Raw genomic sequence first — 14,324 nt, forward strand, 5'->3', positions numbered from 1 at the left:
GTCACAGTTTCTGAAGTTGTGTTTTCCCATGAGACATACATGCATCACTTGGAGAATCTTGCAAAAACAAACAAACCTGTCTTTAATATAATGACCTGTTGTAGTCTCCCCTTTAACCAGTTCCTTATCCACCTTTCAATTTTCATATTGATCCTCATCTTTTCCAATTTAGCTAATAATTCCCCATTTGGAACTGTATCAAATGCCTTACTGAAATTGAGGTAAACTAGATCCCTGCGTTTCCTTTGTCTAAAAAATCTGTTACCTTGTCAAAGATCGTGCCAAACCAACCTGATCTCCTTCTATCTTTTGTAAAACCATGTTGTATTTTGTCCCAATTACCACTGACCTCAATGCAATATGAAAATTGAAAGGTGGATATGGAACTGGTTGAAGGGGAGACTACAACAGGTCATACTGAAAGGTGAACTGTCAGGCTGGAGGGAGGTTACTAGCGGAGTTCCTCAAGGATCAGTTTTGGAACCAGTCATACTTCATCTTTTTATTACTGACCTTGGCACAAAAACTGGGAATGCGCTAATAAAGTCTGCAAATGACACAAAGCTGGGAGGTATTGCTAATACAGAAATGGACCGGGATATCCTACAGGAAGATCTGGATGACCTTGTAAACTGGAGTCATAGTAATAGGATGAAATTTAGTAGTGAAAGTGCAAGGTTATGCATTTAGGGATTAATAACAAGAACTATTGTTATAAGATGAGGAGACATCAGTTGGAAGTAAATGGAGGAGAAGGACCTTGGAGTATTGGTTGATCACTGGCAGCTCATAGTCATCCTATGTGATATGGCCATGAAAAAAGCTAATGCAGTCTTGGGATGCATCAGGTGAGGTATTTCCAGTTGAGATAAGGAGCTGTTAATACCATTATACAAGGCACTGGTGAGACCTCATCTGGAATACTGTGTGCAGTTCTGGTTTCCCATGTTTAAGAAGGATGAATTCAAACTGGAACAGGTTCAGAGAACTGCTATTAGGATGATCTGAGGAATGGAAAACCCTGTTTTATGAAAGGAGACTCAAAGAGCTTGGCTTGTTTAGCCTAACTAAAAGAAGGCTGAAGGGAGATATGATTGCTCTCTATAAATATATCAGAGGAATAAATACCAGGGAGGGACAGGAATCATTTACTCTCCGGACCAATGTGGACACAAGAACAAATGGATATAAACTGACTATCTGGAAGTTTAGACTTGAAATTAGACAAAGGTTTCTAGCCATCAGAATGAAGTTCTGAACAGCCTTCCAAAGGGAGTAGTGGGGGCAAAAGATATATCTGGCTTCAAGACTAAGCTTGATAAGTTTATGGAGGGGATGGTATGATGGGATAGTCTAATTTTGACAATTAATTCATCTTTGACTACTAGCATTAAATATGCTGAATGGCTTGTGATGGGATGTTAGATGAGGTGGGATTTGTTACTACAGAGAATTATTTCCTGGGTGTCTGGCTGGTGAGTCTTGCTCACATGCTCGGGGTTTAACTGATCGTCATATCTGGGGTCAGGAAGGAGTTTTTCTCCAGGGCAGATTGGCAGATGCCCTGGGTTTTTTTTTTGCCTTCCTCTGCAGCGTGGGGCACTGGTCATTTGCTGGAAGATTCTCTGCACCTTGACGTCTTTTAACCATGATTTGAAGACTTCAGTGGTTCAGATACAGGTTTGATACAGGAGTGGGTGGGTGAGATTCTGTGGCCTGCATTGTGCAGGAGGTCAGACTAGATGATCATAATGGTCCCTTCTGACCTTAAAGTCTATGATTAATAGGGACATAGGCCCATGTCCTCAAAGGTAACTTCCATGGAAGTTAGGAGCCTAAATACCTTTGAGGATCTGGGCTATGTACCTATGGAGGAAAAAAAGGGGGAGTAAGCCACCTCTCCCACTCATGTGCCATGTGTAGTTAAGCAAGGATTTATGTGCCCACTACTTCTCCAACAAGTGGCTTTGCGAGGAATGAGTGTGGCCATGGTTCCATCCTGCTGACAGAGGGTGGTATCCAGTCGAGTTAAGCTGGCACAGGAATGGGGAGAGATGATTTGCTCTGGGGATGAACAGTAGCAAAGTACTATCCCCTGGAGGAAGGGGGTCAGAGGAAGGAATCATGTCTCTCAGCCTGGGACAGCGCAGCTACACACCATGCCATATACAGGGCTTGTGGAGATACTGCTTTCCAGCCTTTTGTGGATACAGGGCTTCTGCTACCTCCCCTTGTGCTGGGAATGTTACTCAAAGTGCCAGAGAGTCGTTCTATTTTGAACTGTGTTCACATCTCTTGAAGCCCCAAATTCTGATGGGACTTATAGCTGTCTGCTGGTCTTAATACCCAATATAAACATACTAGCTTCCTATGCCTGAGGTAGAGTTGCATTCCGTTGGACATTATTATAAATGCATTCTTACCACACTGATGTCGCTATGACATACAAAATGCTTGGCTTCTAAGACTGACCCCATGTAGCAGGGACGCAGTATATTATCCTCCCATCAATCACACTTGAAGCTGAACTGTGTCTGTTTAACATAGTCAATTACTAATAATAGCTCTGGGATAGGGAGTAATGAATCCATGATTATTCAGACTCGTTGGGAAAATTCATGATGGTATTAAAGAACACTTGTTTCCAGCTGAAGACAGATTTCCCCTCAAATCATCTTCTTTCAGGCGCCTAAGCATACTCTCTCTTTGACTGCATTCAGTGTTCTTTACACTGTGTTGCAGGACATTACAAAGGGGGTTACTCACATCTCTGCGTTGCATTGTGTCCAGACACACTAATCTTTTTGTTAGGCCATGATTGGTCACCTCAGTCTAAACCCTATGAAACCTTTGAGCAAAAGTGGCTTGAGAGGGACTTTTTGTGACAGACAGCCATCAGTTCAAAGCCTGGGAAGAGGGGCTCATGTGGGTCAAGGGGGTCCTTTCATGGCAAATGGACAGATGTTTTTCTCCACTTGAGATCATACAGAATATACAATGGCTTGAGCACTTGCATTCCCTCCATGTGATTTTTGCAAGGCTGCTTCATGATGGGAACATACACTTTTCATAGACTCAGCAGGGGGACATTTACTACTTGGTAGCGTTCCTTTCAGCCGCTTTGTTGGAGGCTAAAACTACCCTTTTGTGAAGTGAAAAAGGGTTTTTAGTAGAACATCAGCATCATAAAGGGTGCTGTTGTTTACATATGTATCTTCTGTGTAAAAACTAATTTTGTATTTGAAATACAATCAGAAAGGAAGGGTCAGTACCAATAATTCCAAATCCTGTTGTTTGTGTTTTTGTATAATATAATTAACTGTCTCAGTTGTGTTTGCAAATAATAGCATAGAATCAAATGAGAATTTTTCATGGCGAAAGTTAATTATATGCTTTATTATATAAACAAAGAAGGTACACAGGAGTAACTTAATGTTCTTAAACATGCTGTATGTAATATAACTGATGTATTGCACAACAACAAGCTACTCTTAAAGTTCATGGGCATTTGTTAAATGTGATGCATTTGGTAATTCAGTCTGTTTTCTTTTTTAATTATGTCTGTACAAAATATGATCTTTAGATATCAGTCCTTTCAGGGGTCTAAAAATGCCTCTTGGTATAACTACAGGGGGCAAATAATTGATTCTTATTCTACTATCATCTGTGAACTGACTTAAAATAAGGTAAAATGGGACAAAATCTGGGGAGGGTGCATACAATTGTTTGTCATTTACGATAGTGAAAAATGCCCTAGACAAACAAAAATACATACATTTTACAAAATGTGCTATTTGGGGATTAACAACCTATCTTTTGGTGATGAACATGCTATTAGAATATTTATTTATGCTGTCATGGTATGAACTCCCACTCTGAACCTTAGTGTCCAAAAGATGGGGAACCAGCATGAATCCCCCAAGCTTAATTACTAGCTTAGAAATGGTAGAGCTGCCACCACCCAAAAATATAGTGTTTTGGGGGCACTTTCTGGCCTCCAAACCCTTCCTTGGGGATCCCAAGACCCAAAGCCCCTTGGGTCTCAAAACAAAGGGAAATAAATCATTCCCCTCTTCTCTTCCTCCCAGATCCTCCCCCTGGGTTACACTAGGAGATCGCTGTGATTCAACTCCTTGAATCTTAAAACAGAGAGGAAATTCACCTTTTCCCCTCCTTCTCTCCCCCTCCCAGACTCTCCCTGAGAGAGGGACAGTAATCTTAACACAGAGAGAAATCAGGCTTTTCCTCCCCCCTTCTCTCCTTCTTCCTGCCTCACCAATTCCCTCCGTGAGTGCAGAACTCCCCTCCCCTTGGGTCTTCACAACAAGATTAACCAAAATCAATCAGGTTCTCCAAAAAGAAAGAAGAAGCTTTTAATAAAAGAAAAAAGTAAAAGTTGTCTCTATAAAATCAATGATGGAAAATGTGACAGGGTCTTTTTTCAGCTTACTAGACACCCCCCCCCCGGAGAATCCTCCTCCAGCACCAAATACAAGCTGCAACAGAGATACAATCTTTCAGCAAAAAATACACATTTGCAAATAAAGAAAACAATCAAAAGACTAAACTGCCTTTCTAACTGGTACTTACTAAATTGAACAGAAGAGGCTGTTTCAGAAACTTGGAGATATCTGCTTATATGTTTGGTCCCTCTCAGAACCCAGAGAGAACAAAGAAAAAACCCAGAAAGCACAAACAAAGGTTTCCCTCCACCGAGATTTGAAGGTATCTTGTCTCCTGATTGGTCCTCTGGTCAGGTGTTAGCCGGGTTTACTGGACTTGTTAACCCTTTACTATCTGTTTATGACACATTCATTCACTGTATGGGGTGGGAATAAAATAATGTTAGAATCTTGCTGCTGTACTGAGCTGCCAACCACTAAATAACTTTATTGGAAATGATTGTTCATATATTTGGCATTGAGAAGATTAATTGTAGAGCTTGTAGCACTGATAGTAGTTATAGTTCATCTGAAGTAATTTGTTCTCCTTCTGACCTTTTCTCTCTTTGATCTTTGGTTGCAGTACTTACGGCCTGAAAACCTGAAACCCAGCCAGAGATACAGTAATAGAATAGATTTTAACAATATTTATCTTACAGAAAATGAAGAACATAAATAGAGAGATAATAGGTAAATATTTCTCCATCAGATAATTCTAAACACATAAACATAAAGTGATCTTTAGTAACTTGATTTAAATGGGACTCTTCTGTGACTAAATATTACTCTGCTTTTATAAAGCATGCAGGATTGAGTCCTCAGCACAAAGAACTTATATAGAAGGCTTGACAGCAATATGTCCCCTTGTCATGAAACAAGACAAAGTCTTTACTTCAAATAAAAGGTCACTGGAAATGGGCAGTGCCTCCTTGGTAAAAGTCCTATAAATATAAAGGAAGCCCTAATGTGTAAACTTCAAAAATATGTGTGATTTCAAATTGCCTATGTAAAAAGAATAATACAGTGTAAACAGAACTGCATTTGTGAAACAAAATATTATTGCTTAAAATAAGTGACATTTCGGAACTCAATTAAGTGAAGACTAGATCTGGTCTGAAAATGCTATTTTTTCCCCCTTTTAAAAATTTAGACTTTTCAACAAAAGCCTGAAAAGAGATGGGGGTAGAGGGATGGGGATGTAGAGGTTGGGTACAAAGGTTTGTTAGAAAAAGATTTGTGGTCAAAACTGAAAGCTGCAAACATTTTTCTCTGAAAATGAAATTTTTTTTATTTTGAGTTTTTGGCTTTCTGTCAAAAAATCACAAATTTTTGAGGAAAGAAGACCCGCCCCCAATATTTAATTTAATAGAAAACCCAATTTCCTGTTGGAAAAAGTTTTGATGGAAGAATTTTGTCCAGCCCTAGTGCAAACCAGGGAAGATTCTGATTCTCTCCCATCGCGGGAGAGAAGTTGAGCCCTGATTACGGGGCGGGGCTTCTCTGCTTAGGGATCCTATAAAGGTGGCCAGCCAGCCAGTCAGGCAGCTGCATACACAGCTGCAACGGTACCGGAGCCAGGAAATAGAGCTGTAAACAGGGGAGTTTCAGTGGGAGTTTGCAAGGGGAGTTTGTGGGGGGGAAACTAGGAGACCTAGGCAGAGGAATAGACAGGCTAGTGAAGGGAGTGGGTGGTGTTCTGCCGGTGTTCTGGTGCCCGTTGGGGGTTTGTTTTGCTGTAGGTGCGGGTGGTTTGCTTTGATTTGTGCTCCCTGAACTAACAGGTTTTAGGTGGGAAGGCTATGACAATACAGAGGCGGCAGTGGAAGACGCAATGAGGATGACTGGATGTGGAAGCTGCGGCATGTACATGATCCTGGAGCGGGTACCTGAAGAGAGTTTCGTCTGCATGAAGTGTCGCCTGATAGAGCTGATGGAAGAAAAGATCAGAGGATTGGAGATGCAGGTGGAAACTCTGAGTTTAGAAGGGGGTTCGAGCAGATGTTGGAGCAAAGACATGAGGAGGCTGAAGGGAAAAGCTCAGACTTGCAGATGGAAGCAGGACCAAAGAATGCTGGGTGAGGAAAGTGGACAGTGGAAGCATGTGACTAAGAGAACCAGGCAGAGGAAAAGACGGGCCAGTGAAGGAGAAATAGAGCTCAGGAACAAGTTTGCAGAGTTGGAAAATGAAGAAGGGGCACAGCAGGTGATCGCTGAAGGTGAGAGGGCAAGGAAGAAAAGAGCAGGTAGTCCTATGGGAAGAGTCAATGGACACAACACCAAATGTGAGCCCAGGAGGATACGAGATGGATTGTGGAGGATTGCAAGGGACAATAGAAATCAAGAGGACTTGCAGCCAGAGGGAACAGGATAGACCAGAGAATCGCATCATCACCAAGAAAACGCAGGTCTATGTGATTTGGGGACTCCTTACTGAGAAGAATAGACAGGCTTGTAACTAGAGCTGATCCGGAGAACAGAAGGGTGTGCTGTCTGCCATGTGCTAAGATACGGGATGTGAACCTGAGACTGAAAAGGATCCTAACGGGAGAGGGAAAAAATCTGCTGATTGTCCTTCATGTGGGAACAAATGATACGGCTAGATTCTTGCTGGAACATATCAAGGGAGACTATGCCAGGCTGGGGAAGACGCTTAAGGAAATCGAAGCTCAGGTTATCTTCAGTGGGATTGTCTGTCTGTCCCTAGAGAAGGGCAACAAAGGTGTGACAAGATTATGGCGATCAACAGGTGACTCAAGCAGTGGTGCTATAAGGAGGGCTTTGGGATGTATAGCCACTGGGAAGCATTCATGGACAGAAGACTGTTCTCTCGGGATGGACTTCACCTGAGTAAGAAGAGAAAAAGACTTCTAGGATGGAGGCTGGCACAACTGATTAAGAGAGCTTTAAACTAGGAATTGGGGGAGATGGTTGAGAGATGTCCAGGTAATCTCCACGCTGCAATTTAACATTGAGAGTGAAGAAAACAAACTAAGAAAGGATACAGCTGTAGGAGAATGGACATAAGGAGGAAGGGTAGTGTAGATACCAGTCTAATAGGTGATACTGGTGGTAAAATGTCTGTGCCTAATCAGGTAAAGAATGTCAGAGAATTCTTTCCTGGGTGTCTGGCTGGTGAGTCTTGCCCACATGCTCAGGGTTTAACTGATCACCATATTTGGGGTCAGGAAGGAATTTTCCTCCAGGGCAGATTGGCAGAGGCCCTGGAGGTTTTTCGCCTTCCTCGGCAGCGTGGTGCACGGATCACTTTTTGGAGGATTCTCTGCACCTTGAAGTCTTTAAACCATGATTTGAGGACTTCAATAACTCGGAAATAGGTTAGGGGCTTGTTACAGGAGTGGGTGGGTGAGATTCTATGGCCTGCGTTGTGCAGGAGGTCAGACTAGGGGTTTGGATACACTTTCAGCTGTACAGCGCTGGGAGTTAAAGCTGTCTTCGTACAGCTGTGTAGGGAAAGCGCTGTAGTGTGGCCACACTGACAGCTACCAGCGCTGCAGTGTGGCCACATTTGCAGCATTTGCAGCGGTGTTGGGAATGGTGCATTATGGTCAGCTATCCCAGCGTTCAGGTGGTTGCAACATGCTTTTCAAAAGAGGCGGGTGGGTGGAGTGTGACAGGGAGCGTGGGGGAGAGAGAGAGAGGATTTTTGGAGCTGACACTGTGTCAGCTCCCTGCCTTGCAAATTCTGACCACTTCCCCCACACCTCTCTCATTCACTCTTAAATGCAAATAGCCTTCAGACCAGATAAGCAGCTGCTCCCACGGACTCCCTCCCCCTTCCCCCCTGTCGTGCTGTTTCTCTCCTCAAGAAAACACTAGCAGTGGACATTCCCTGCCTGCCTCTGCTCGAGCAAACAATTGCTGTGTTTGTTTTTTAGATAAGCAGCTCTGGGAGCCCCCAGTTCACAACAAAACAAAGAGAGTTCTTTAGTTAAAAGCATTATGGGAAAATTCCGGAGGTCAGTTACAGCGTAGTAAGATTAATCACTGTTTACACTGGCACTCCAGCGCTGCAGCACCAGTGCTGTTCTCTTTATTCCTGTCGTCCATGTGGAGTACAAGCAGCGCTGTAGCCAGGGAGATACAGCGCTGTATGTGTCTTGCCAGTGTGGACGGGAAGTAAGTTACAGTGCTGTAAAGCCACCATCAGCGCTGTAACTCTCAAGTGTAGCCAAGCCCTTTATGATCATAATGGTCCCTTCTGACCTTGAGTCTGAGTCTGAGTCTATCCTATAGTATAGATACTACGTTAAGTAATGCCAAGGTAGATGCCATTTCCCTTCATTCTGAGATCTTGCCCTTTGCCATTGTGGAGAGTGGAAAGACTTACTGCAAACAATCTCTCTTTATAGGTAAGATAAACAAGCCCCATAATTTTAATCGTCATTCTCTCTCCGTTTATAATGCCTCTTGTCATTTTACGTTTTAGCCAAATTTATTACTCTCTGATTGCATCAGCCATGAAATTGTCACTATGCAGAGAGGCATCAATACAATGATAAATAAAATATTTAGGATAAAATATAATCCTCATGGGACACCAGTGTGGTCTGTTTTGCAGGCGGAAGGTAGTAATAGCAAGTAACAAATTAAAAAAAACATAAAAATTCTCTGTACGCTATTAGTAGTTTCTCTTAGGTTATTTCCTTACAGTATTTTCAGTAAATTCAGCATTCATTTTACCCAAGATGTTTATCCTTATGTTGGTAAAAAGAAAACAACTTCCTGCAACCCTCAAACCTGTATATGAGCAGGATAAAACAAAGCAAAAACTAAGACAGGTCTCAATCCTGCACTATTGGAATCAATAGGAATTTTTCCATTGCCTTGAATGGGAATGGGACTGAGCCTTGATTCTTTAAATAATAAACATTTTTTTGATTATCCCATAAAAGGGGCTGTAATTCTGGAAAAAATACTAGGCCAGATTCATTGCTCCAGCTGCTTTGAGTCGATCCAACAAAGCAAAATATCCATAAACTAGGCTGGCTAGTAAGCCAGGTTTATGGCTGTATTATGTCACTGGAGCAGCGTAAAGCAGTCCTGATGAATCTGGCCCACTATTTTTAAATCTTTAAAGCTATACTCTGGCACGCTTCCCATGTTCAATTGTTTACTGTCATGGACTGTATATTTTGTTGACAATATACAAGATATAGACTGGGCTTCAAATGTGTTGGGACTCAGTGCAAAAGCAAATTTAAAATATTCAAAAATATCTCAATTAGGGCTGTAGATTAATCGCAGTTAACTCACGCAAATAACTCAATTTATTGTGATTAAAAAAATTTATTGCACTGTTAATAAAATACTAATTGAAATTTATTCATTATTTTGGATGTTTTTCTTAATTTTCAAATATATTTATTTCAATTTCAAGACAGACTACGAAGTGTACAGTGCTCACTTTATATTTTATTACAAATACTTGCATTGTAAAAATGATAAACAAAAGAAATAGTATTTTTCAGTTCACCTCATACAAGTGCAATCTCTTTATCATGGAAGTGCAACTTACAAATGTAGATTTTTTTTGTTACATAACTGCACTCAAAAACAAAACACTCTAAAACTTTAGAGCCTACAAGTCCACTCAGTCCTACTTCTTCTGTCAATTGCTAAGACAAACAAGTTTGTTTACATTTATGGGAAATATTGCTGCCTTCTTATTTACAGTGTCAGCTGAAAGTGAGAACAGATTTTCGCATGATACTTTTGAAACCAACATTACAAAGTATTTACATGCCAGATGTGCTAAACATTCCTATGCCCCTTCATGCTTTGGCCACTATTCCAGAGGACATGCTTCCATGCTGATGACGTTTGTTAAAAAAAGAATACATTAATTAAATTTGTGACAGAACTCCGTGGAGGAGAATTGCATGTCTCCTGCTCTGTGTTTTACCTGCATCCTGCCATATATTTCATGTTATAGCAGTCTTGGAGATGACCCAGCATGTTGTTCGTTTTAAGACCACTTTCACTACAGATTTGACAAAATGCAAAGAAGGTACTTGTCATAAACAGATGGTTAAGGGTTAATACCTCTTTTAGCTGTAAAGGGTTAAAAAGTTCACCGAGCCTAGCTAACACCTGACCAGAGGAACCAATGGGGGAACAAGATGCTTCAAAAGGAAGGAAGGAAGTTTTTCCTTTGAGAGTTTGTTTTAGCCGAGTGAAAAAGATCAAGGAACCAGCCTCTTATTAGAGTAGTAAGTTTTAGAAAGGAATAAATAGGTTTATGTTTATGTCTTTGTAACCTGTCTTATGCAAGAGTAGAATCAATTGGTTTTTTTTTTTGTGACTTAAATTTGTGCCCAGGGGAACTTCTCGGTTTTTGAATCTTGTTGTCTGTGAGAGTAGCTGGTATATAATCTCTCCCAAGGTTTTTCTTTTCCTTTCTTTAATTAAAAGCCCGTTTCTTATATACGGATGATTTTTCTCTTTTTTAGATCCAAGGGGTTGGATCTGGATCCACTAGGGATTGGTGGAGACAGCGAAGGGAGTAGTTCATTTCTCATTCGTTTTAAGACTACGGCGCGATTGGCACATGGTTCACCAGGCAGAATTGGTGACGGCAGTCAGCACTCAGGGAAGGAAGGTTGGGGACAGGGAGTGATCCAGCACTGAATTCGGTGGTGGCAGTAGACAGATACAGAACTATATGCATAGCTACAAGCTCTACGCCCGTGTCACGCGCGCTCCAAACGTACTACAGATAGACAACAAAATATAATAATAAGACAATAACCAAAGAGTAAAGGTGGAGGAACATGCTTTCAGAAGTCTTAAAGAGCAAAAGCTGATGTGAAACAAATAAAAACAAGAACTCGAATCACCAAAAAAGAAAATTAACGCTCTGCTGGTGGCACTACTCAAATGATGAAAATGAACAGCGTTGGTCCTTCCTGCTTTGGATCATATTGAGCAGCAACCATCATCAGCATGGAGCATGGCCTCTGGAATGGTGGTTGAATACATGAAGGGACATAATGGAACTTCAGGCCATCGGCATGTAATTTCTTGCAACGCCAGCAGCAACAACAGCACCATGAGAACACCTGTTCTCACTTTCAGGTGACGTAAACAAGAAGCGGGCAGCAGTGTTTCCTTGTTTATCTGAGAAATTGGTTGAACAGTAAGACTGAGTGGATTTAGAGGCTCTAAAGTTTGACATTGTTTTGTTTTTGAATGCAGTTATATTTTTGTACATAATTCTACATTTGTAAGTTCAGCTTTCATGATAGAGATTGCACAGCTGTACTTGTATTAAGTGAATTGAAAAATACTATTTTATTTTACAGTGCAAATATTTATAATAAAAATAATATAAAGTGAGAACTATACACTTTGTAGTCTGTCTTGTAATTGAAATAAATATATTTGAAAGTGTAAAACATCCAAAAATATTTAAATACATTTAGTCAGTACTTGGATGGTAGACCTTCAGGGGAAAAAGATACTACAGGAAGTGTGTTGATGAGTTAGTAGATAAGTGGAAAGAGCGTGGAGTCAATATTTCAGCCTTGTGTTTGGGGGAACTGTGCTTCTAGAATGTAAATTGAAGTTGTGGTTGTTTGTCTAATGTGCCTACATAATCTGTTCTTGAAATTAATTTTATAGCAAGCAGGCCAGATTCTGATATCTCTTACATCTGTAAATCTGGAGTAACTTTGTTGAGGTCACTCTGAAATCTGTCATGGGGCTGGGTCAGACAAGTTGATCCACATAGTTGTAAATTACACGTACCATAGACCCTGGAGTGAGTGTAGCCTCATTTTTTAAAAAAACCACACACATCTTTACCTGTGTGGTTTTGTTTTTTTTTAAGTCAGTTTACCTCGATAATATATAATAGAATCGGGCATTGTGTTATCTTCTCTGGGAGCTGTGTGTGGGGGCCAAGATGGGACGATAAGCATTCCCCCACCCGAGTCTCCTCAACCTCTCCTTAGTCAGTTGGCCTCTCAAGAACTGCAGGGAGTGTAAGATGACTCCCCTCCCCCTTACAGACATAAAGAGGGAGGTCTTTTCAGAAAGTGGAACCTCTATCTGTGATGCTTAGTTTATTCCAAAACGAAAAGTTGGTACTTGCTTATGTCCTCTGTGAAGAGGGTTGCAGATGACAACAACAAAGCACTGAGGGCACCCTTCAAATGCTTGGTGGCAGCAGAAATTAAATTAATGTGATTTTGAAGTATAGTTCAACTCTGACTCTTTTAAAATTAATACCTTTTCTCTCATAAATCTGCTTGTGTGTATTCATCTCTCTCTTTCTCCATCTAGACATCTTTGTCATTCAAGTCAGTATATAGAGGTGTGTGTGTGTGTGTGTGTATGTACACACACACACACACAAGTATCTATCTATCTATATAATGCCAATTTGAATGACAAAGATGTTTCTTTTACACCTGTTGGCAACTGGAGACTGAGTTGGATTTTCTTTTCCTCCTTCTGCATCAACAGAATTGTGTAGTAAATTTAAGGGCTTTAATCATTTTCACCTGTGCAAACCCAGGGACTCTACTAATGCAAAAGTCTCCCCAAATGTCATGACTGATGGTAGAGTTTGTCCTACAGAATCTTTATTACTGGTAATGGTGAGCAAGCAAGAAAGAAACGAGCTTGCTTTTCAAATCTGAGATTGTTCACAAAATTGGAATTTAGAAAAAAAACACATTTGTAAACTGAGCACATTTCATGTAGAAGTTATTTAGACACAATAAAAGCCATCCATACTCTCATCTACAGAATCAATTTTCAGAGTGAGACTGCACTTAAATGCTGACTGATGACTGAAATTTATATAATCCTAGTATAGATCTCACTTATATCAGTTAATTCAAATATTCAGTCTATCAAGTACACAGCCATTGATTACCTTAGGGTTAAATTAATGTGATACTTATTAGAGTCTCTTCCAGCAAAGAAGACATTTAATATGAGGCATATTGTTAGCATAAATAAATTAAACTACTAACTACGTAGCTCAGAAGAGAAGCATAGTCAGCAGTGTACTCTTAGAAATCGAGAACTGTATATAGTAATTTAAAGGCATTATTTTAATGTTTGATAACTGAGATAGATTTGAATTTTTGATACACATTTCCTTATAAATAGAAGCTTGCTTAATTACTGAATTGTTTACTGAATACAGAAAATGAGTTAAATAATACAGTAATTGAGGCTGTGACCAAAAACAACCAAAGGAAGAAAATTCCAGTAAAGGATGGCTTGATCCATTGGGACACACCCTCCTCTGGTATAAATTGGTATAACTGCATTGACTTCAATAGAACTGTGTTGATTTACACCAGCTGAGAATCTTGACCTGTTGACTGGCTAAGGACTGTATGAGAAGTACAAACACAATGGAAGGAATTGAACATTCAGTGGATGGGATTAATTTTGCTAGATATTGAACACTGTGTAAAACCTTGGATTCATACTGCTGCGTTTGTGATATAAGTAAGTTTGAAAAAGTGAGAACACAAAGAGCCTGATTCTTCCAGGGCTTGGCTCTAGTCTCACATTAGGAAAAATAGGCTCTGATTCAGCAAAGCATTTTAAGATTGCACTTCATTTTAAGCACAAGCCAAAGTGACATTGAAGTCAAGCACCGTAGATGCTCATCACCTTTTAGGACTTGACTAGTTGTGATTTTTAAAAAAGGACCACTGAAATGTGCGTTAATTACTTAGGTAATAGACTCAATTAGTCCACTTCTCTAAGTTTAGCTGCTGAGTCTGCATACTAAACCTATACACTAAAAGCAATGTCTGTTCATAGGCAATCCCTAATTGTTTAACCTTATTATTTTATTGATCAGTTGGTGAGCAGGAAGTATCATAGAATCATAGA

General features: G+C 40.4%; 1 long non-coding RNA gene across 2 annotated transcripts in view; it reads left to right on the forward strand.

Annotated features, from left to right (window-relative positions):
- Window positions 1–14,324, forward strand: part of LOC142046925 (uncharacterized) — a 236,374-nt gene that overhangs the window by 33,093 nt on the left and 188,957 nt on the right. The window lies entirely within an intron of this gene.

This window comes from Chelonoidis abingdonii, chromosome 5, assembly GCF_003597395.2.
Source record: "Chelonoidis abingdonii isolate Lonesome George chromosome 5, CheloAbing_2.0, whole genome shotgun sequence".
NCBI lineage: Eukaryota > Metazoa > Chordata > Testudines > Testudinidae > Chelonoidis > Chelonoidis abingdonii.